Source organism: Falco cherrug, chromosome 1 (assembly GCF_023634085.1).
Source record: "Falco cherrug isolate bFalChe1 chromosome 1, bFalChe1.pri, whole genome shotgun sequence".
NCBI lineage: Eukaryota > Metazoa > Chordata > Aves > Falconiformes > Falconidae > Falco > Falco cherrug.
This window is the reverse complement of record NC_073697.1, coordinates 28742505-28767026: the sequence shown is the minus strand read 5'-3', so window position 1 is coordinate 28767026 and position 24522 is coordinate 28742505. Positions and strand designations below refer to the sequence as shown.

The window sequence follows — 24522 nt, the reverse complement described above, 5'->3', positions numbered from 1 at the left end:
AAAAAGCCAGTCATTTAGATGTTTCTTTGGATATTGCTTAGAAGTTTTGTTTCAGTTTTAGTTATTTACATTTGATTGTTAAGATATAATCGACTTAAATCTTAACATGCAAAGTTGTCTTTACAGTAAAACCGGGTGCTTTGAAGAAAACAAAATAAAGTTGTTTACATGAAAAATACCAGCCTGTTATTCTGAAAAGCTTGTTATTCTGAAAATGAATTATCATTGATTCAGACAGACCTCTTTGGAGGATGCTCAGTCACTGATAAAATCCTTCACACAAATCCACAAAATTCTTTCATAGCTGTTTGAGAGTGAGAATTATGTTTAAATTAATTCTGGTACCTGTTTGAGAAGAATAACTTTTTGCCTGAAGTAATGCCTGTGTGGAAATGGTGAATGTTAGACTGATATCTCTGCTAGAGCGGGGCATAACAATATATCATGTGTATCAAATTTGCCATGGTATTGTAATGATTCATTATCACATACAGCTCCCTTTACATTTTAGATGAGATCTTTGAAGAATGTGCAAAGCTGTAATTGGCCAACTCTCCTTTGTGTTACAGTTAGTCTGGTTAGGTTTTACATGGGTCAACAAATTACTCTAGATCCTAAATGAACAAATGTAATACTACTTCCTGCAAAGCAGAGTTAAAAGCTGTCCCTTTACTTGCTTGTAATTTTGCAGTATTAACAAAACTAGTAAGAAAAGCAATTGAGTAAACTGCTTTTTATTAGGTAATGTCTAGAGACACCAATGACCCCACACATTTATCTCCTAACAAGAAGCAACTTCCAACATTTATTACAATGTACCTGGGTCCTCCACAATCATAACTCAATAAAAAAAATAATACTTGTAGTCCAGGTAATGGGCTGATGGGGCAAAATGCCATACTATTTTTTTTGTGCTTTAGCCAAAGGTCAGAAAGAGGTTGAAACATATAAGCACCATGAAATATTTTTCAGGACAGTGGTATGTATCTTAGAGACATGTCAACAATGAAAAAAACATAAAGTACTTCATTTAAAATTGGTCTATAGATAAAATGTTTAAATTAATGTAAGTTTTTGTGTATTAGCTACATTTTACTCTGAGATATAAAGCCACTGAGCATGTTTTGATGGTGTAAACAGTTTTATTTCCTCCCACATAAATGCCCCCAAATTTCTACTGTGTTTCTGAACTTAATGCAAAAAAGGTATACCTGCAAGGTTAAGTTTCAGTTCAGCTGGTTCTCATGCATAGCTTTCCTTTTTTGGGACCATAAAAAGCTATTAATCTATTAAGCTCTCACAATTAATTAAAACTGTAGTGATTTTTTAATCTTTTTACATATATTATTCTTATATCTTCATTTTGTAAAATAGAAAGTATAAAACATAAGAATATATTTATCTGTTTATTACATGGAGAAATTTGGAAATTAAGGCAGAGAACTATCAATCCCATTCCAAACTGGAAGCAGTAAGAGACAAAAAAAAAAAAAAAATAAAAATGAAAGAACCATGAATGAGAGCTATGTTCATATTGGATTGTTTCCCTCTACAAATCATTGATAAAGCTCATTGCTTTAATGTGTAAAGTACAGAAGTATTTTTCCAGGTTCCAGATTTGTTTACTTTTCCAAATATACAGTTCAAAAATACAATTCTAAAATTAAGCCAATGTAATCCATTACATTAGGAAAGAACATGACCTTCGTATCTTAATTTTATCATTGTAGAGGCATTCTTGTAAAATTAGCTAGAAATAGAAAGAAATTATATTTCTTTTTTAATTAAGATACAAAAGCAGTAAATTACACTGATTAAATGGTCCAAGGGGAACAGAAGTGTTTGTTATTTCCCCCATTACAACAGCGAGTAGAAAGTGAATATAAAACATTGCAAAGTCCAAACAGACTGAATTCTCAAAGTGATAGTCTTCATTTAGGCAACAATATCCAAGAATGCAATTCCCATGACTTTTTCCCATTCTTCTAAGAACTTCTAAATAACTTAAAACTTTGTTTTAAATCCATGAGTCTTTCAGATCCCAAAGATCTGTTTCAGCTTGATAACCATTTTGGCTTTGATGCGTATTATATGTATCACAAGTTGCATTAAACTAAGTGCTTTTCATACACATTCTCTGATGAGTTTGATTTGTTAAGGGTGAACAAGGTTAAGGGTTAGTATCAGTAACAGAAATTAGTTTTACAGAAACACAGAGACCAACATCTCCCTGTTTCAAAAAAGAGCTGTAGAAGGACGCTGCATCTCCTTTCAGAGGCATGTTTCAGACAGTAGAGAAACCTTTCAGGATACTTAAAATTATGATTCTGCACAGTTCTGTCATCAGTTCCATAGTTCAGCGTGTTAGGGAAGGAGTAGTTACAAGGTGGATTGTATATATCAGGTTTTATTGTGTTTACTTAGGATGGGCTGTAATTGGGTAGTTTGGACTATAAGTCTGTAACATGTAAGAGATGAATGAACTATGCCAAACAAGTAGGATAATTCTACAAATATATGGTATGGCACATCATCTTTACTAACTCTGGCTGCTTAATTTTTAAATAAATGCAGATGGTTGATTTGATGCAAAATATAGGACTTGGTTCTGTTAAACTCATCTTATTGGATGCAAGGTCTTAACAGGATTTCTTGCATGGGTGAAATAAGGAGGTTTTTAGGCATATATTACAAAAAGTCTTTCTCTCTCTTTTTTTTCAATAGTGTGGTGCATCTCTAAATTACTCTCACCTTAGCACCTCTTCTGAAAATTTGGATGTGGCAATTATGAATTATCATTTATTTAGACTCCTGATGTCAGAGGGATCAAAGGCCATACAGCTTCTTACAAAGTAAGTTCTTTACTGGCTTATACCACAAGACCTATGTGAGACCTATGCTTTAACAGAGCAGCTTCTTGTGCTTGCCTGTCACTGTTAATGATGTGTAATTTATGGAAATAGTAGATAGTAATTCCTAATCAGCAAAGGTGCAGCTAATAATGCTGGAATGTATCATATAAAATTGCTGTCAGATTTATGAAAAATGGAACTGACAGGTAAATTTTCTCCTATCAACAGCTGTAAGACCTTGCTTTAGAAAAGCATTCAGTCTATTCAGTAACACGTTTAAAAGATTGGTTTAAATCTTTTTGTCTCTTTCTAAATCTTTTTGTTTCAATCTTTTGGTTTATTCTGTTTATTAATTATTTATTAATAAAGACAGATCTAATGATTTTTGAACAAAAACATTCAGTAAGTGAATTCTTTGTGTTATATTTTACTATTCTAATATTTTAGTTCTTAATATATGAACTGAGATATGACTTAAAGTAGTTACTTATATGGACTAATTGGAAAGGAAAATTCTCTGAGTTTTTTAATTTGTTCTTTTAATTTTTATTAAGATCTATTCTAATCATGCCAGTGACAAAAAAAAAAAAACCAAACAAAACCAAAACAAAAAAAACCCCCCAAAACAAACCAAAACCAAAAAAACCCAAAAAAACCCCAACAAAAAATACATTGCTATTTGCACTACACAGCTTTTCTGTGAAGGTTGTATAGATGGAAGTTATTTTTTGAAATCATAAGAAAAGGTTTCCACATTCTCACTAATGCTATTCCTTAAGCTACAAGAAGTCAGTATATAAATACAAGGTTATGCTCTTAACTATGCACTGTCACCTGCTCTTCTTTGTTATCAGATTGCCTGGGTTATTTGAGGTGACTTTTTTATGACGCATAGGTCAAAATATTTGGGGGACGTGATGTTTTAATATCTTGATTCAACTGCTCTTACTTCTTTGGGGTAAAAAGTTTATTATTTTACTGGGTTACTAATCAGATGTCTAATCATCATTTCCTAACTATACCTCCACCAACTTTATAATAAAAAGCTGAGTACCATGATAGGGGCAGGATGTAAGAAACATTATATTCCTCTCTCCAGTATATGTTGGATCGATGAAGACAATACCTTAAAGGCATCTCTCATTCTGAATTTGACCACAGGACAGAAATATCTAGGAATATAGGTAATTCAGTAAACACAGTTTTTTGTTGTACAAATCTGCATGGAAAATGTCTGAAGTAAAACTCACTTATAGCTTATCATAAACCTTTCAATTAGATGATGTCTCTCACATTATTAAATACTCAGGACTGACATATGTACCCAAACTGTGCAAAATATGGTAAGTATTTTTAAAATGAATCATGATAGTCACTGTAATTTTGGGCTGCACTGAGAAGACAAATGTCTTCAGTGATGACAGTGGAACAGACAAAATATGGCACTGACGGAGTGGACCAGATTGCTCTAGCAGCTTGACTGATTGGCTGTATCAGATATCACCAGTCTGGAATAATCTACAGAATCAACACCAGCTGAAAGGAATTCCAGTATTCATCTGGTTTCTGTAGAGCTCAGCTGCTTCATGACTGAGAGTCTGAAGCTTTTGAATGTTTAAATAGAGAGAGTGATATTTATAATGAGGTATATGGGTGTGTTAACATGAAATAAAACACCTACATCTTTGATACATTTCTGTTGTTCCTGTTCTTGTTAGCTTGCTTTGGGGAAATATGAATTGCCTTTAGAACCAAGCATTAAGAGATGAGGAGATTCTCAGGATGTCTAAGCTGGATACCTTTTGAATAATGTGCTTTTGGCACAACACAGGAGTAAACTGGAGAGTTCCATGGCTTGTAATATTGCATCTAGCAAAACAATTTAATATCCCATCTGGTCCTGAAGTTTCTTAGCATAGTTGTATTTCTGCTTAGTTATTTGTGGTGTTTATGTAAATCCTTCTTTTCTTCATATAGCTCTATCTCTAAGTTCTTGTGTGTTGCACACTGTCCAAAGGCTATGAATAAAAGTGGCCATAATTTACATTTAAGTCCTCTGAGCTCATGCATAGATCTTTGGTGTGGTCTTCAATGGGACAAATGGAAGCCTAATTAATAGGAATGTAACCTAAACCTCCCGCGTTAGTGAGCCATTCTTTCTCCTCTTCTGTTAGCATCATATTCAATACTGAAGATGCAGATAGTAAGTTAGCTGCACCAAAATCAATAGGAGCTTGCTGACATGAATGAGCAAAGCATCAAACCTACAATGACTATAGCTGAAGTCCTAAAAAAAACCCCTTTAACCTTTATTACAGAAGCTCTATTTTATAATATGTATTGAAAGAAAATCTTCTGTAGGCCTCCAGACAAACAGGAAATGGGACAATTAAAGACAATTTACAAAGGGGGAGTAAGAGAACAATATTTTATAGACTTATTAGCAATGGTTTAGATCAAAGCATAAAAAAAAAAAAGTCAAGCACAGGAATGTGCCTAAAATGCTGTCTTCTTCCAAGACTTTAGTAGGAGCTTACATTGTCTGAGAGACAACTACAGGTAGGACATTGCAGCACAAACAAACTAGTAGGCTACAACAAGGCTTTACCATTGGTCAGATTCTACTGTCTGTGCTGTATCTCCTTCCAGAGGCCAGACCACACTACTCATTCCCATTCCCTTCCCCCCCGCCCCATCCTCGGGGCTATTTAACTACTTTGTGGAACGAGCTACAGCTGCACATCATCCATGTCAATCAACCCACTGCCTCCAAGGCAAGGCCACAGCTGCATGTTATCAATGCTGATCAGCCCACTGCCTTCATTCCTCTACAGTAGGAAATTTATCCTGAAGGTAGAGATATAAAGCCTGCTGTAGTGGTACTCTATTTTACACAATGGCCTAGTGTACCTAGAAACAGAAAATCCAGGTTTGGCTCCCATTCCAGCAGAAGGGACTTCAAAACAAAAAAGCCCTGCTTTCTTAATAAAAACCCTAATAAACTGATTAGCAAAGAAGGACTTCCAGAGTTAAGCAATGTAAGCAAAGGGATTTGGAATCTCAGTTTTGGATTTATATATTTATTTTCTACTTCAGCACCAATTTAGGTAACAAATTCCTTCACTGACTCAATCCTTTAAGGCTTAATTTCATATACTTGTACAAAGTATGCCAAAACTGCTACTTAGCATATTTTGTCCTGAGGTAATATTAACTCCCTTTTTTATACCTGAACATGTTTTATTTTACCTGAAGCTGCGGAAGAGTAGGATTATTCCAGTAGGAGATCATAATGCTTGGCAATATCTCAGGTTCTGAGATCTGATTTATATTAGGTTTTATCTGGTGCCCACCTTCAGAAGGATATTTCTACAGCTTTACTGGTTTTTAATATCTGCCAACGAGCAAATGACAGATGCATCTTCTGTGCACTCAGCCATCAATCAGGAGTATAGTGTTGTTGGAGCTGCAATAGTCTGGGAATATAAGTGAGGTAAGTTTCCAGAGGGAGATAATATCTTTAATAGAATGATGGGGAAATAGATTCCAGGAGGGGGAAGCCATACAATGCTTTCGTCTCAGAGTAACTAACTGCCTGTTTTTGCATCTTTCTAACAAGGCCAAGGATTTTTTTCATCACTTCTCTTGCTGCCATTCTCCTCCAATAACGATCCTGTTTTCTAAAATTGTCTGGTTACTTAACCAAATGCAATTGGAAGTGTTTGTTCCAATGTACTTTGGTTGGAATTGTTTGAGTCTATTTCAGTCCTCTGCTAAGAGTTTGTTCCTTTTCTCCAACTGTACCAGCTGGCGCAATAAATTATACTAGTTCTCCCTAGAAAATCAAAATTGTGACTGCTTATTAGCCAAACACAATTCTAAGTGAATGCTAGTCTCTTTGCGTGGAGGAATTCATATCTCACTTGTACTTTTTACTGTACTGAGGCTAAGGCATTTTGTAAGCTTCTGTACTCAGTAGTATGACCTTTATGCAAAAGAATTAGTCAAACTGGAGATTCTATTTGTTTTTATTTTCTCAGTATTAGGTCTTGTAAGCTACAGAAACTTCACCTACCTTACATTATACTTAGATAGTTCATGACATAACTAACAAGAATGGGATAGCAGTGTACACAAGGCATAGCTGTTTAGTATGCAAAATTATTATCCACCCTTCAATAAACTTGTTAATATGTAACATATCAACAGTTATGCAGATGAGGTAGTGCACTTTGAGACATTCCTGTTCACTCTTTTGTGATCTGTGATGGATTTTCATTATAAGAACAGTTTATAAAATTTAGTGAAAAACATATTAATATATTGGTATAATTGAACTTACATGTTATTAACACAAAGGAAGATTTGTAAGTCATTACATGGCCTGTGCACACCTTAGAAGAATCATGGCTGTTTTAAGAAAGCTATTAATTGTTCTAACATATTTTTTAATTCAAACATAAAAGAGCATTTACTGGGGTACTGACGCTGATGACTTTGAAATACCTTCTAATCCAAACAGCTATGTGCAAAGATACTTAGTGTTTGTAATATCAGTTACTAAACATACTGTATGTTGCTTAGAATTACTCAGAAGAAAGTATTCTATTAGAAGTATAATTTTTAGTATAGCTCACCAGGGGAATTATGAACTGGAACAGAAGCCAGTGCTTCCCAGGACTGATACGTAGTGATAGAGAAGCCTGTGAACAGCCTCAGTGGTCTTAGTATGAAACAGTGCTTTCAGATGTGACAAATTATAGTCACGTGTTCTCCAGAACTGAGTATAGGGTGTAAATGGAAAGACCACGACCTGCACTTATAGTGGCATACAAATGAGATTAAAGAAGGAAGGACCCATGATAACCTTTTATTACTGTTTGCAGCTTAGTTGTGTCACAGTGCAGCAGGGAGAATAGCTTCCACAGAGTTTCTACTTGCACTGCTGAAGTAAAGAGGGGCAAGGAGTCATCAGACCTTTCTGCTCCCATCCTCTTACACTGATGCAGTTGAGAAACACATGACTTTCAAAGACAAAGAGGACTCAGGCATAGAAGTAGTTTGCAAATACCCTTCACTCAAGGAAGATCATGAGACTGCAAATATTTAAAAATTACATTACATTAGAAAGGTATTTCAAAGGTAGTTTAATAGCAGCTTTATAAGCAGTTAAAACAGCAAGGTTATCAAAAAAGGGATTGGTTATATTTCTAATGAAGCTATTTCAGGGAATGGCTGAAAGTTATTTTTGAAACACCATGCTTATTCACTAAAACAGTATTGTTTTGTCAGGCAGTAACCCAGCTCCTTGGTGAATAAACTTGGAGACAATTACCTTATTGTGAAAGGAGTATTGCTTAATGGGAAAATACTGTGATGCTGTTTATATAACAGGACAGCAAATATTTGTGTTGCTAACTTTTCCTGCTGCTTGAAGAAGCACTGTAAAGATCTAGTTGGAAGTCAAAAAGTCTTTGCCATTATAACAACTGAGCTGAGAAACCATCTGGGAGGAACCCAGCATAATCTAGGCTGGGGCTGCTAAGCATGTATTCTGGAGTTTTGCTTGTGCACAGTGTGGAGGGTTTGAAAACACTACAAGATAAAATAACACAATACTTTAGAGCTGGGCTTTGTATAAGTGCACCTAAATGCTCATACAGAAAGAAAATTCATTCTGTTTGTTTAGAGACTGTTATTCAACACCCTCTGGAGTACAAATTAAACCATGTTGTGAGTTGATTTCCATGTTCTTTCTGTTCTGTAAGGCCCCAAGGCCCAAAATGCCCCAACCACCATCGTTCTGAAAATTCCTATGAGCAATTGTACAAGCAACAATTTATTTGAACGTTTTAGAAAAAAAGTAAACTAAAATATTAGCAAAACCACCATATAATGGTTTGAAGTAACAATTACCACATATTTAGAAGCACAGAGATATCAGTCTCAGTGGTAAGACTATCCCAACTACTCTGACAAACATAGCCACTGTTACAATTAAATATTCTTTCAGACAGTGTGGCACAGATTCTCACCCAGTTTTGCAGTGGTCCAGAACTTCTGACATCTTTTAGTACTGCCAGGCATAGATTTCAGCCTTATACAGATCTAGAGCAATCTTCTCACTCTGTGCCTGTCTAGTTGTGTAGCTTGCTTTGTACAGCCTGCTTTTTGCAAGTGCCATCTCATTGTTGTTCTGTAAGGCTTGGCTCTATGTTCAGAGCAAATATTCCTGGTTGCATTTAGACTTATAAATAAGGATAAGCACATTCGACAAGATGCAAGTCCCCGTACAGATCACAAACAAATTGAAGTGCAGCATGGCTTCTGTGTGGTCTATGCAGATTACTTTGGGAAGTAGAGCATTCGGGGTGACAGGTGTGTTCTGGGTTTCACCTCGTTAGAGCTGTAGATCATATCCCTTACCCTTTATGCTTTCAAATCACCATTTGCAAGGTCTGGTTTTCCCTTATACTTTTTTGGATTTTGGAGTATCATCCTTGCTTCTGTAAAGCAGACAACCTCTCTTCTCTTTTAAAATTTTTTCTTCAAATTTTGTTCAGTCAGCCTCAGAGTGTTGATCTCTATGCCCTTGCTACTTCAATCTTATTGCACTCCCAGGACTAGTGCTCTTCCCGTAACTTTGTAGAAAGGGGTTAAATGCTGTTTTACATGCCAGGTTGCAAGTTCATGCTTTCTAATCTACTGCTGAAAAGTATTGTGTCCCTATTTGACAGTAGATGTCCTGTCAGAATCCTGTGACAGCCAATAATAGGCTGAGAAATGTGGCTTCCCAGGAAAACAAAAACAAAGCAAAAAGAAGTTTTGTCACAGTAGTTATTGGGTTCACCATAGAGGAAATTGGGTGAAACTAAAGGGCTAGTGCATCCAGGAGAGATCGGTTTAGGCTGCTTATTTTAATTGATCTTTCTTTTACCTTTTTTTGTTGTACTCTGCAGTATTATTATGAATTGCATAATATCTGCAACGTCTAGTAGTATTCAAGTGAGTGATTTTTCTTTATTATCTAAGACGAGTTCCTAGGACTCATCATTATAGAGAATAATTGACTTTGGCACTCCATACATGCTGCACAAAAACATATGGCATAGAAGAATTAGGAACTGTAAAAAATGAGGTGGCTGACTTCTTTTCTGGAAAATTCCCTTGTAACACCCTGTGTGTATGAAGACTGCAAATAGTCCCTCCTTTCTCAGGGCATGACATGAACAAGAGTTGGAGATCTTTATCGTCTCTGTTGAACTTGTCCTCCTGTGCTGTCAAGAGGGTTATAATACCGATATGTGCAGCTTGGGGCATAACACAAAGCAAAGTGGATTATACTTTATAAAAGGTTTCTGCTATATCAGAAACTCCCTTGTATGCTGAAAGATTCAAGGTAAAAGAACATGCTTCCTTCAGCATTGTCCCTTGCCATAACAATCTATTTCTCTTGAATTAATGCATTTATTAATCCGTTCTGGGCAGTGTTTAAGTCCTGCCATGCATTTACACCTATTTCTAATCCCTTCTGTAAATACCACTTTTCAGACTGGTGCAGATGTCTTGATTTTCATCACATAGTGGGCACAAGCTAGTGTCTATAGAATTGGTAAATGAACTAGATAAGGAGGAAAATGTTAACTAATGGAATCTCAGGTGACATATAGATAAGAGTCCATGGAATTACCAGCACAGTAACTAAAAAGGCCAAGAGCAACCTAAATCACAAGGATATCTTTTTAACTCCATTACTAAGGAAGAAAATATTTCCTAGGATAGCATGTAAAGCCAGCTTGAGATAGGAGAATACCAGTGCTAAAATTTATATTCAAAAGATATATTTGTTTACTAATATTTTGAAGATGAGATTGTACTCATAAATAAAGAACAGATAAATCTTTCCAGAATGAATGTGCTTTAGGGTTGATGAATTTGCAATAATTAATACCCACACACAGTGTAATAAAATGTTCATGAAGTTTATTATTTCCCCTTCTTATCAACTAATTAAAAACATCTTCAGGGTCGAATGTGTAATAAATGGGTTGGAGAGAAAGACAGAATGGATATAAACACATTTTCTTCCCTTGAATATCAAATGACTGTTGACTCATGGAACATTAATTCATGCTAGAGAAAAGAGCAGTAATAGTATAAAAAAGGCTATATGTTATAAAAGGAACTCTAGGTATATTAGGCACTCTGTAAGCTAATTTTATATGTTGAGATATAATTAATATGCTGAATCATACTTCTAATGTAGAGTCCATGTGAAACTACAGGGTGTCATTGGCTAGCAAAGAAAAGTGAGAGCTTATTCTACTTCTTGTCAGCAAAGCTGAGACACTACAGCCGATTCTCTTTTCCATTTGTGTCAGAGGATAATGATGTCAGAGATCTCCTATCCATAGAGCTTTGATCATGTCTTTGGGAGGTACTTTGTATGGTGACCCTTGCCAAGTGAAATAACTATTGTCAGGGCAAGCTTTCCAGCGATGTTTAGTGTAAATAGAGAGAAATGTGCAAAATAGAACAGAAGCATGAAATCTGAATGAGTCACGATATATGTTAGTTCATCTTATCACTGTGAGGCAAAGTATGCATGTATATTCACCTGATGTTGTTTCCCTTTCTGAAACAAACCTCTTGTGAACTTTGGGAGCTGAATCTTGGTAAAGAATTAAAGGTCAGTTTATCTGTTAAGTTATACCAGTCTATGTCTGTCAGGGTGGGGTTGATACTACTAAAATACTGCCAGGGGTGGGGCTGATACTAGCAAATTGCCTGTTTATACAGTATTATCATCCAAAAAGTTTGTAACTGTTTTGCTTATTTGTGAAAAAGATGTGGGTTTCTTGGTTAATTAACATATTTGTCAAAAATCATAGTGATGAAAGAAAAGGGTAACATAATATGACTATATATTGAAGTAATATTTTAAAAGTGAGATAATGCAGAAAAGAACATTTTCATCTAGTAACTAATAAGTTTAAGATACATAGAAAATAAATTTGTAAACAGATGAGATGAGATATACAGTTCATTTTGGGGAGTAACTCTTAGAAATACTCCCAAAATTATGTTTCTCTTTTGCCTAGCTTCTAAAGAACTGTAAGGCATGCTTTGATTTTAAAAAATAAAAACATTACCTTTACTCTTCAATGAATAAGTAAACTTGAGACATTTTGTAATAATTTTAGTGAGACTTGTGAGAAACAACCAGAACTGTTAGTAGACCCACATTTCATCGGAACTTGATGCTGAAGCTCTAAAAATTAGTTTCTATTTCCAGAACATCATAGAGGCTTTCCTTTTGCCTGTGTTAGTGAAAACATATTTCAAGCAGACGTCTTATGTACTTGTTATACAATCCATTTTGTATGTCCTATTTCTGTTGAAAATGTGGGAGGAATAGTGGGTAGAACTGGAATATAGGACAGGAATACATACAGGAATATAAAGACAAGAACAAAGACAGGAATATATACAACCCACATAGTAAATCAGGAATTACTACCCCTAATTCCACCCTCCAAAGTAAGGCATGATCTCACATCCTTAAATGTTTGGGCTGTACTGGATTGTCACTGTTCATACTTTCCTTGCTAATAAAAACAGGCAGAGGGAGGATGTAATATAAGTTCTAAGGACAATAAATTATGCAGTTAGTAAATATAAAAGCATAGGCAATCCAAAAGACTTCTTGAACAGGTTAAATGTATGTGTTTTGATGAAGATAAACTTACACAGTAAGGATTTTGAGATTAGTACTTTGATTCTACTTTTTAATAATACAAAAAAAAATTTACCTATACTAGTCCACTAGTTACAAAAAGAATGTGAGTATAAAAAGGATTATAAGGCCAAAATATCATTCTGGAGAGATTACCATATTGCTGAAAAGGCCATGAGAAAAAAAAAAAGAAAAAAAGGAAGGATAAAAGGGGAAATGAATCAGAACTCAAAGGTAAAGTCTATAAGCTTGTTTCAGTTCTTAGATTTTTAAAGTCAGAAAGCAATGAATTATCTTCAAACAGTAGGGGAAGGCATTAAACAAGTTAAAAGATTTCAAGGAGAAGGAGATGTATTAGCATACAAGGAGGATATCAACTTTATAACAGCTTAACATAAAAAAATAGTGAGGAAGCAGGAATTAATGTGATTGAATACTAAAGGTCTCTCTTGAATGCTGGGTGAGTAGCACAATGTGAACCATTAGAAAATCAGTACTTAATAAGTTACCTTACAAAAAAGCTCAAGAGAGTAAAGTTGTTCAACTAGCATAGAAATGAATATTTGCTGAGTGATGGTAACTGTCACTGATGACCACTGTATCCTTTGCTGTGTGATAATGCTTCTGGTCACGTAATTACATTTACATTGTTAAATCTTCTGTTCAGCCTAGGGGAAAACTACATTTGAGGCCACTAGAGTTTTGCTTCAGAAAGGACTGTGGAATAAATCCTGACAAAACCTATGCAAATATATGAATAAGGTAAATTGCTGTATATCAGGGCTGACAATTGCTCATTATTGATTACAATGCAAGACATGTATGTTACAAAGGACTTGTACTCTTTTAAAAGGGGTGATAAAACATCCTTCCTTTAGGTATCTGGAAATATAAGCCCTAGAAAGGTTTTCAGAACAAGTAGCAGGTGAACAGGTACTTAGTCAAAAAGAAACACTGCATGAATAAAAATTACTGGTGGTTATTTAGACATCTGTGTCAGGAAACAGCTTCACCTACTTGGTGGCAATTTTTAGAATTTGTGTTCTGAGCATTAATCTGTACAGCCCTTCTATAAAAATACAGAACAGATTCCAGACTATGAAAGTTTCAGAAATTGTTCTGCCATGAAAGCACTTGAATAATGGCTTGAAACATTCCAAATTATTTTCCTTCTCAGACCCATGGGATCAAATTCACATCCTCCAGGTCCCAACAACCTAATTACCTGATTAGCTTCTAGGAGAACTGTTCTCCTATATTGATAAAGGTGTGGCATGACCAATAGAAAATATTGTTCTCAGCTGACCTTTGAGGAGCTTACCCCCTTGAGAACATCTGTCCTGGAGTTTATCCAAGGCTTTTATAATTACTTGTGTATTTTTAATCCATTTAAAAAAAAAAATAAATAGAGAGTATAATTTATTAGACAAACTGGTATGGGCAGACTTGAGGGACACATGAAATTCTACAGATCAGAATCAAGATCAGCAAAGCTCCCAGTGTTACCTAACACATTTCAAGTTTCAGCTCACACCTTTAAAGTATCCAACTACAGCAATATATGTCACATATTGCAGAGGTGTGATGATTCCGCAACACGTCATGCAACAGAAGACCAGTTGTTGGTTTTTTTACTGCCATCCTGGGTTAATGGTCGGACTTGCAGGTCTTTTCCAACCTAAACGAGTCTGTGAGTCTATATGCACTTAGCATTATTGGCAATCTCAGAGGATACTGCAAAGCCTTTTTAAAGATTTCTATGTACTGTCTAGAAAGTCCATCTCTAAAATGCTGCACATGCAGCCAGAATCATTGCGTCAGTTGTCTTTAATAATAATACATTGTCAAGAGGTTTTTATTATACAGCTCATATAGTGACAGCTGTTTTCAGTGATGAGAAAAAAGCTTTTTCTCCCCTTTAACTCTTACTGCTCTGATTTCCTCATTTTAATGACTCATCCATCCTGTAACTTCCTGGAACAACAAAATGAGTAAATAAGGTTCCCACGCTTGCCATCTGCTAGGTCAGGAATAAATAAAAAAACTCTACTCATTTGTCTTGTTTGATGAGCCACTTGTTTGAGTTGAAGGTATTGAACAGCACTGAACAGAACATAAAAGAGATTCCTTCATGACATGCTTTTGACGAGAACACTAATGAAAAGGATATATGCTTTTTTTTAAACTGACACCAAGCATGGCTTTGACAGAAAATGAACTAGAGGTGGTTTTTTTGTATTTCAATTCAAATGTATCTAGAAGACTATGCATATAGAAACTAAAACCTGCTTGCTCCATATATAGTTCTACTTACATATTTTACAGAATTCTGTTTTATAGAATTATAAAATATGTCATCTTCATATCTAACTGTAAGTTTGCCTGTTTCAACTTCTGTCTCCCGAGTCTCATTGTATCATCATGCATCTCTGAGAAATGTCTGGATCTGCCTTTTCCAAATTTTTTGATCAAGGTAGTACATGGACCAAGGTCTACTTTGAACTTTCCCTTCTCTGGACTGAACAGACCAAGTTTCCTCAACTTCTTTTCATGTTATGTACTCCAGACCCTGACCATCTTGGTGGTCTTGCTTCAGCATGTTAATATCTTTCTTATACTGGGAAGTTCAAAACTGGACATAACATTCCAGCTGCAATCTCACAAGTGCCAAAAATGGAAAGGATGACTTTCCTGGACACACTGGCAATGTTTCTACTAATAAATTCCACAACACAGTCACAATCTTTTCTGAAACATAAATTTAATTTTTTTAAAAATCAATATCAAACAAAAATGAAATAATGTAAATTGCTAACTGGCTGCTCTTGAGATCAATTAATGCGGCACCTTTCTGAAACTATCCAGATAAGGTCTAGATCCACAAAATATGGTCTTCTAAGTTTGCAATTTAAATTAACAAAACCTTTAGTCTATGCCTGGGTCTACAAAAATTCTAACATTGAAAGTCTTGTGTATGCTTAAAATAATCTCTTTTTCAGGAATAGTATGCTCTAGAGTATGCCAAGCATAGAACACTGATCCCTTCCAGCTTCTGTGCACAGGGGCACTTCCTACTCTCTCTAAATAGTATTTGTGCTGATGTACCTGGTATTGTATTAGGCAAATAAAATACAAAAGTTTTGTTTGTTTTTTTTTTTTTTTTGTGCCAAATAAAAGTTCTTAATTTTTTTACTGGTAAAAGGAATAATGAAATATTTCATTGTAGCTAACTTGCATTTGCATTCCCTTACTACTTCTCTGACTGATGCAATTCCAGGCTTTCCTGTTCCACTGCTGATAACAATTACTAGGTAGTTCTTCGCTCTTTCTTGTAATAATTGTCTGAAATTGTCTTAACAGTCTAAATAGACTATGAAATTTACTGAAAAATTACTACCATTTTAAAGTCTGAATGTGCTGGCCTAAAAATCTGCCTATACACAGAACAGCTATTTTATTTTAGCCATTCTTTTGCCAAAACAAATAAAAAAACAAACAAACAAACCTTTTCCAGTAGGATTTGCTTGTCCTTACCTCAGACACACTATTTTCTTTAATTAGTGGTATGCCTATTACCCCATTAGGCTAATCAGGCAATGCAAAATTATTCCTTTAGGTCTAAGACAGATCTCTGCTTCCTCCCAATTTAAAATTATTATTAGCCAATCAATTTTTCTTTCAACTTTTAATTTTTTTTTCTGTAAGATTTTTTAATTTTGGAGGGGAGGAGTGATTTCTCATTTTTCATCAGTTCTGTTTTGTCACGTGGGAATCATCATTGGGCACTTTAAAACCAAGTGGAAAACTAGTTGCAGGACTGGAGCCTTCAGCTTTTTCACCGTGAGTCACTCTTTTTAGGCCCAGTGAGTAACTCATTATGTATAATTATTAATGTCTATGTCAATATTGGAGCTAGGGTTATGGCTACATGCACAAGTTACAGTATGATGAACTAGAATGCAGAGTAATAATGCATATTCATTCCATTGAAATATTTGTTCACAGGTATAAATGTGTTTGCCACAGCTGCCATTGGGATATAAACTATCATTTAGCACAGGCTAGAAACATGAAATGGTTAGTATTGATATAACAATACATACTGAAGAATCAGCCTTAGGGTTCACTATTGAAAATGTGTGATATTCAACAACACTCATGTCAGCAGCACTTAAAAGTATTACAAAAGCATTCAAAGAGTTTTTTTGATAAAAAAATGCAGAATTATCAGTAAAATGTGTATGTATATTTGAGAGGGCTTTTTCATAGAAATGATTTCTGAAGTTACAACCCAAATAATGAAAAGATCATTTTTTAGCTCTTTTTGAAAGCTGAAGAATTCTATATTTCCAGAAATGCTCTTTCAAATTCAAAAAGTGGCCAAAACCTACATGTTCAACAAAGTTTCCCCTTACAGTAAAACAAAGCTTTCTGACACAGACTGTACACGAACAAAAGATTATTTAATCTCTGCAAGTTTCTCAAGGGGAAAAAGATAGTTTCAGCAGTGATTCTGCTCAAGCTGGTGTTTGAAGAAACTTCAGCTTTAGAAAGGTTAAAAAAAACCCAAAAACAAACAAAAAAACCCCCCAAAAATATGCAGAATTTTCTAGATGGAAAGAGTCCCTGACTATTCAGGTTTAATACAGTGGGAATATAGATGACACTAAAGACGACGGCTAGGAAGGCATACCAAAATTTGTCTCCTTGATAAAACTGGCAACACAAACCAATAAAAATTTGGCTCTCTTGACAAGTTGCTACTATACATACAACGTATATAAGAGCACAGAAGGTAGTGCTGTGTCACATCGCAGGTCCAGCTAGTTCAGTATCCTGTCCCTGATGTGACTGAAAGTGGGTCTATAGAAAGGAGGAAGGATGTACAAAACATCCCCAAGGTTCTCTTCTAGCTGCCAGTTGTTTGAGGTCCAGGAAACACCTGAGACTCAGGCATACTTTAAGTTCAGAAAACCTCAGTCACTTCCTTCTCTATGGACATGTCTAGTCTGTCTAATTTTTAGAATCCACAGCAGGCACTTCCAATGAAGTCTTCTGAAGCAAGAACATAGTGTGTGATGTTGCCACATATTCTAAAGTGAGCAATATTGCCTTTAGGTGACAATGGATAAGATAATGTGTACATGTAATTGTTCCCAGCAAAAAAAGAAGTGCCCACTACCAAAAAAGCACACACTACTTTTGTATTATTTTATTTATCATCATAATTTGGAAATTTAACATATTTCCATTTTAATAATTGTAAGCCTGTAAACAAACATTTAAGTGAACGTAGAATACTGCATTTACAGAAGCTTATGCTTATATTTATTAACGGTAGTTTCCATTCAGCTCAGAGTTCCATGTGTAAATTACTTCAGTATGAAACATTTAAGGGTCCCTTATTTTTTTTTCATAGTAAGCAATAAAAGTTTTGCTTGCACCCTGTAATCTGATGTTATAATTTTCTTTTCCCCTATCATTTTTATTAGGTACTGTGTCATTGACTTGTTATCAGTCTCTAAGCTAAATTGAAGCAAAAGATTTGCCTTCAGTGTGTAACACCAAGTCTGTAACAGCATATTTGTCTTTATGGGTAAAAAAAACCCTTTTTGCTATTCATTTTAAGTTTTTGTGTAAAGTCTAAATTAAATCTCTTTTGTGCTCTAATTTTTCTACACTCCCTAATCTTTAACATAGCAAATATACCTGTTAAGCAATTATTTACATCCTTCTTGATTTCTTTTCTAACTTTATATATCCTGTCTATGGAAGGGACTTACAGATCCAAGGAAATCCTTCCTGACCATTTTCCGCCTTCTTACCAGGAATTAAATTTCCAGATAGTGTTTGTACTTTTGAATAAAATTAATTCATACCTTCTCTGCATTCTGTCTTTAATTCAAGTGTTGTTGGCCTCAATTTTTTTTGGTTTCTCAAAGTCAGCTTCTCCAAAATGCCAGTTTTTGTTACTGATCTGTATTTTATTATTCCTGCAATTTAGCAGGATCTGAGTCTGTTCAAGACTTCATGGTCCAACATTATCTTCTACTATGTGCATTTTTGCCATATTCTCACTATTTCCATTTGACAAGTTGCTAATTTTAGATGTACCATGTCTATCATGTTTTAGGACATCCAATGCATCTCAAGAACAGTATTTATAGTTTATGTCTAGTAAATAAAATGTGCACTAAATATGCAAAGTATGTGATGAATGGCAACTCAACTACTTTATCAACAATTTTTTCAGTATATTTGCAGGCTAATTTATCTGATTTAAAATAGTTCTATGTTAAATTGCACGAGGGTGGTGGTGGGACTGACACACTTATTTGATACTTTTCAAAGAACCATGCTATGTTATACAGAAACCAGATACGATTCTTTCCAGTAGTTAACTTGACACCTGACATCACAAATTACCTTATGAAGACAGAGTGGATTCTCCACGTCAATTTATTTGTAGCATCAGACTTCAATGTTTTTTAACATTCCCCAAATGCTAAGTCCTAACTCATTCCCAGTTACATTACTCTGTCAGTATTAAAGACCCTACAGTATCTATGTAAACGTCTTGCTAAGGTGCAATCTCTTTCTTTGATATTTTTTTTAAAGACAGACTGTAGACACCTATCATCAGGCAAAGATTTTAAGCTATCAGTAAGACACACGTCAGAAATCTGAGTATGTGATAAGTCTGAGCAAGGCACATACACGATAATTCTGAATAATGCACCTAAATGCTACAGAAGGGCAGAATTTAAGACACATTACCACTTACTAGCTTTGACAGCTCTCCACTATAGAATACTAGCTTGCATCCCTAGGAATAATAAATGCGTTATTGAAAGATTACATACAATCCTGAAAAGCTGAATCACTGGGGAGAGTTGAGGAATCATAAGGCAAAGAAACTAATTCAGTTTTAGTGCCATGTTGTAACCTAAAGGAGCTGATGAGACATAGAAATGTACAAAAGAGGCAGTAGTGAATATGAATGGAGTAATTTTACCTCTTTATCAAGGCTGGAGTGAACAATATTAGGATAGCCACCTGAACAAATACAAGGAGGGAAACTACTAGCTGGATATTAATTTTACAGAAAAGAATATTCACAGTAGGTTCTGAAGCTAAGCTGAAAATGAGTGAAGTGCTGTTATAAAAATCAAATATGTTACTATATGGGATAACAAGACTGTGAAGTAATCCTTATGTTCTGTTCAGCATTAGGAAGGTCTTATATGGAGTATTGTGCCCCATTTTAGTTAGAAGATTTACTTTCCAGTGGCAAAGATAGGTAAACATTGGAATAGATTACCTAGAGAGGTTATAGACTCTCAATTGTGGATTTTTTTAAGAACAAGTTAGATAAACCTGGATTAAGAATGTGTACAGCTGATCCTGCCCTGGAATAGTGGATGAACTGGATGACTTTGGTACCTTCCCAGCCCCATTTCGTATGAATTCTATGAATTTTACAATTATGTGAATAAAACACAGTTCTGATGGGATGTTGAAATATAGGAGAAAGTACAGAAGAGCCGAAAAATGTATGTTGAAAAAATCATGTTTTAGTAAGACGTTTAAAAGAGCTTAGGCTACTTTTCCAAAGACATTGAAAAGTATCTTGATTAATCTGTTGAAGATGAAAAGTACTTTTAGAAAAAATGCTAATTCTGAAACCATCCTTAGGCAGGTAGAGAAACATAACAAAAAATCACTGGCTAGAAATTAGACAAGACTGGAAATAATAACAAGGTGTTAACAAGATGTCAACTACTGAGTCAAAAGCCCTAACCAGGATTTGGGGCAGAGACTTTTCTGAAAGATGTGATTTGTGGAAGGTTCACTTCAGCAAAGGCACAATATGTAAGTACAGGAAATACATAAAGTATGCTGGAGGTAAGATTAGATTAGATTAGTCTAGTGGTCCCTTCCAGCTTTATATGATAATTAACCTTTGCAATGCTTCTCCTCTGAAATGCTTTGGTGTATTCAAGGTTTGATTTTCAATTTTCTGAAAAGTCTTTTAAGACTATAGCAATATATTTAGCTTTCTAGTAGGAAAAGAAGAAAAAACAAAGGTTGAAAATTCTTTTTGCTAGAAGTATAACACAGTCTGATAGTTTCTGTTTTAAAATGATGCAATATCTCAATCCTAATTCACAGAGCAGTGTATGGAACAATTCCTCTTGTTTTGGAAGAAAAAAAAGTCCATACACTTGCAAGGCAAAATATGTAAGCTCCTTTGAAATTGGCAATATGTAACAGATTGTATTTGAATTTTTTTTTTTTTTTTTTTTTGTCTCACAGGGAAGATGGAATTGGGCTTAGAGGGAGAAAAATGAGTCAGCAAAACCCCTATTATTGGCATTGGTTTCACTGGCATTGCAACTTTTCAGTGTCAGGATCAGGTCCCTACATTTTATGTTCTTCCTGGAAATATCCCTGTAAATCTAATTAGTCTTTAACTTGGGAATGACAGCAGGGGAGCTATTCTTTCTGAAAAACAGAAAACAAGCTTGCATCTGTTTTGTTCTCCAAACTAGAACAGCTCTGTGCTTAACAGGAATAAACCATCTATTGATGATGAAGTTCATGCCCTTAAAAAAAAAAAAAACAACAACAAAAAACACTGCCAAAAAAACCCCAACAAAACCCTTGCTGTTTCAGTGTATCACAAGTGAGATATCTTGACTTGCCTAGAAGAAACCAGAATTTTTTTAGCAACAGAAGTTCCAGATTGGGATGGTTAATCAACATGCTATATTTTCCAGTTCTTTTGTCATAAGTTATATCCATATGCAGTTTTCTCACCTTTTGCATGTTAGGCATAGTCCACATTTTTCTTTGCCATTTGTCCATGTGGGCACAATTGGATGCACATTCTTTCAAACCAGATATTCTACTGTAGTATAGAGTAGGGAGAGGGATGATTTTAAAACAAGTTTGTCACAAAAAAATCATTAATATATTCATAAAGTCAATATTCCTATGTACTCTGACCTTCAGAAAATTCCGAATAGTGTAGGTTAAGAATTCCATGGACACTTATGGAAAAAATGTAATTGTGATTCCAACCTTGTTAAATAATACAAGAGAAATAGAGACATCAGGCAGAGGAGAAACAGTCCTTATGAACTGAAAGAAAATACAGATACATGCAACATTTGATAGAGAGGAGATGGTATGAATGTTTATGGAAGAAAATGACAGCTGTTGCCATTCCATATGGAAAATAGACATGTAAGAAAATGGGCAGGATCTCAAGGCAATAATAATTAGATACTTTTTGGCTTTGCAGTTTTTGACAAGTAAAGGCCAATATTTACCTATTTATAAAAACCCATTGCTACTTTCACAGATTAATACATTTAAGTCTCAGCCCTAAATAATCTGCGCAGTTTATATCTTTCTGTACTGTATATTATTTTTTGTTCCAATGATAATTTCACTGTTTCTGTAGCTCTGCAGAAAACATCACTCCATAAATCTTCCATGACAGATTATTTACATGGCTATTTCTTAAAAAGCATGTCATACTGAAGCCTGATGAAATTCCATACACATATTTGACTCAGAAGCCTCTCTCCATTAACAGGAAGCAATTGTTTCTGCTAGTTTAGAAGAAATATAACCACTGTAAGCACAGAATAAATATTTTATTTTTTTCAGTAAAGCCTGCTGTACTTTCTTCAGTCAAGAGAAAGATCCAAGACCGTGAGTGACCAATAAACCCCTGCAATGGAACAGTGCTTTGAGGAGATGGGCAAGGGAGATGAGCCCATGTAGTTCAGGGAATAATGCAGGCTGTGACTGCCCACAGCTGTTGCAAAGAGGCCAACTGTATCTCGACACAAACAGGTGTCCTTTTTGGTGACCTTTGCTTTCCCTAAGCAGCCATCAGCAGTTCAGTGGATCTACAGCTGGTGCAAAAGTTTCCCCTGAGTTCATTAAAGGAGTGTGAATATCTCCCCGAGTTAGCCAGACCAGTATCGGGGAGTGGGTACATGGCTTTGCTTAACATAGAGCCATAAAACCCTAAAAACTAGCAAAAGTATTTTGAAGACAGCAAGTCTGAGCTGGCTTCAGTCCACATATCCCTTCCTGGCAAAGGGATGTTTCCTATGTTTATGTTCCTATGTTTCCTATAACATGAAACTCAAATCACGGGTTACAACAATTTAAAGGTATATCCATTACAATCTCCAACTCTGGTCCCTTCAGACCAGCCTGTAGGGTTTAACATCGCAATGAACTCCACCCCTTGCCCCTGCTCTGGCTTGGGCTTATCTGCAGCCTGCTCCAAGTAGAGCCTCAGCTATGAGCCACAGTCTCTCCAGGGGTGTACCTGCTGCGGCATAGACTCATCCACAGCCACAGTCACTTCGAGGTGCACCTGCTTTAACATGGCCTTATCCATGGGCCATGACCATAGACCTGCTCCAACGTGGCCTTACTCACAGCCACAGTCCCTTCAGAAGTAAATCAGCTCCAGCATGGCCTTATCCTTGGCCACAATCCCTCCCGGGCTGTACCTGCTCTGTTATGGGCTTATCCATGACCACATGCTTTGAGGTGCTCCAGCATGACCTCATGCACAGCCACCAATGCTTCAGGGTGTACCTGCTGTAGCACAGACTTATCCACAACCACAGATGCTTTGAGGTGTACCTTGTCCAACATGGACTTGCCCTTGGGCCACAATTCCTTCAGAGGCGTACCTGCTGTAGCAAAGACACAACCATGACCACAGACACTCTGAGATATACCTGCTCAGGCATGGACTTAGTCACAGCTGCAGGGGCTTTGGGTGTCCTGCTCCCACATGGACTCATCCACAGGTCACACAGTCCCTTTGACTCAAGTTCACACTGGAGTTCCAGCCTGCCCAGTACAGCAGCACAGAAACAGCAGCAACACCCTGGCCATCTGCCAGCCCCAGCATATCACCATGGTTATCAGAATGTTCCCAGGCACAGCACAGTGAGATGATAAGCAGTACAGCAAGTAGAGAAAGCAAGAAGATACACTAACGAGCACTAGACTCTGTTAATATACAGTAAGGCAAGCCAGCCCCATGGCAAGCACAGAAACCTGCCCCTTAATAGCTAAACAGCAATAAATCTGTTATAAATCTGAACTAGCATATTCCAAAAAAATCTGTTATTTTGGACCCTTCAAGCCCCACGCTGGTTGCCAAAAAGGACTGTCATGGTTTAACCCCAGCCAGCAACCAAGCACCACACAGCTGCTTGCTCACTCCCCCTCACCCAGAGGGATGGGGAGGAGAATCAGAAGGGAATGTAAAACTCAAGGGTTGAGATAAGAACAATTTAATAGGTAAAGCAAAAGCTGCACACACAATCAAAGCAAACCAAGGAATTAATTCCTGCACCCAAGTGCAGGACCCAGGACTTATCTTTGTTGAACTTCCTACAATTGGCCTCAGCCCATGGGTCCAGCCTGTCCAGATCCCTCTGCAGAGCTTTCCTACCCTCAAGCAGATCAACACTCCCCACCCCCACCCCCCCAGCATGGTGTCATCTGCAGACTTACTGAGGGTGCACTCAATCCCCTTGTCCAGATCTTCAATAAAGATATTAAACAGGATGGGCCTCAATGCTGAGCCCTGAGGGATACCACTTGTGACCAGACACCAGCCAGGTGTAACTCCATTCACAAGCACTCGTTGGGCTTGGCCATCTAGTCAGACTTTTACCCAGCATAAAGCACACCCGTTCAAGCCATGAGCAGCCAGTTTCTCCAGGGGAAAGCTGTGGGAGATAGTGTCAAAGGCATTACTAAGGTCCAGGTAGACAACACCCACAGCCTTTCCCTCACCCAGTAGGTGGGTCATACTGTGATAGAAGGAGGCAAGGTTTCCTTCTCAGATATAGATATATATTTTCTTAATAGAAAATTGTCTTT

General features: G+C 36.2%; 1 long non-coding RNA gene across 1 annotated transcript in view; it reads right to left on the bottom strand.

The window, feature by feature from the left end:
• Positions 1-23475, bottom strand: part of LOC106630897 (uncharacterized) — a 37329-nt gene extending 13854 nt beyond the window's left edge. Inside the window, exons 1-2 of the long non-coding RNA XR_001334282.2 lie at positions 23364-23475; positions 21409-21499 (exon numbers count right to left, since the gene is read on the bottom strand). This is a non-coding gene — a long non-coding RNA (uncharacterized LOC106630897). The remainder of the gene's footprint in view (positions 1-21408; positions 21500-23363) is intronic.
• Between the last annotated feature and the right edge of the window lie 1047 nt (positions 23476-24522).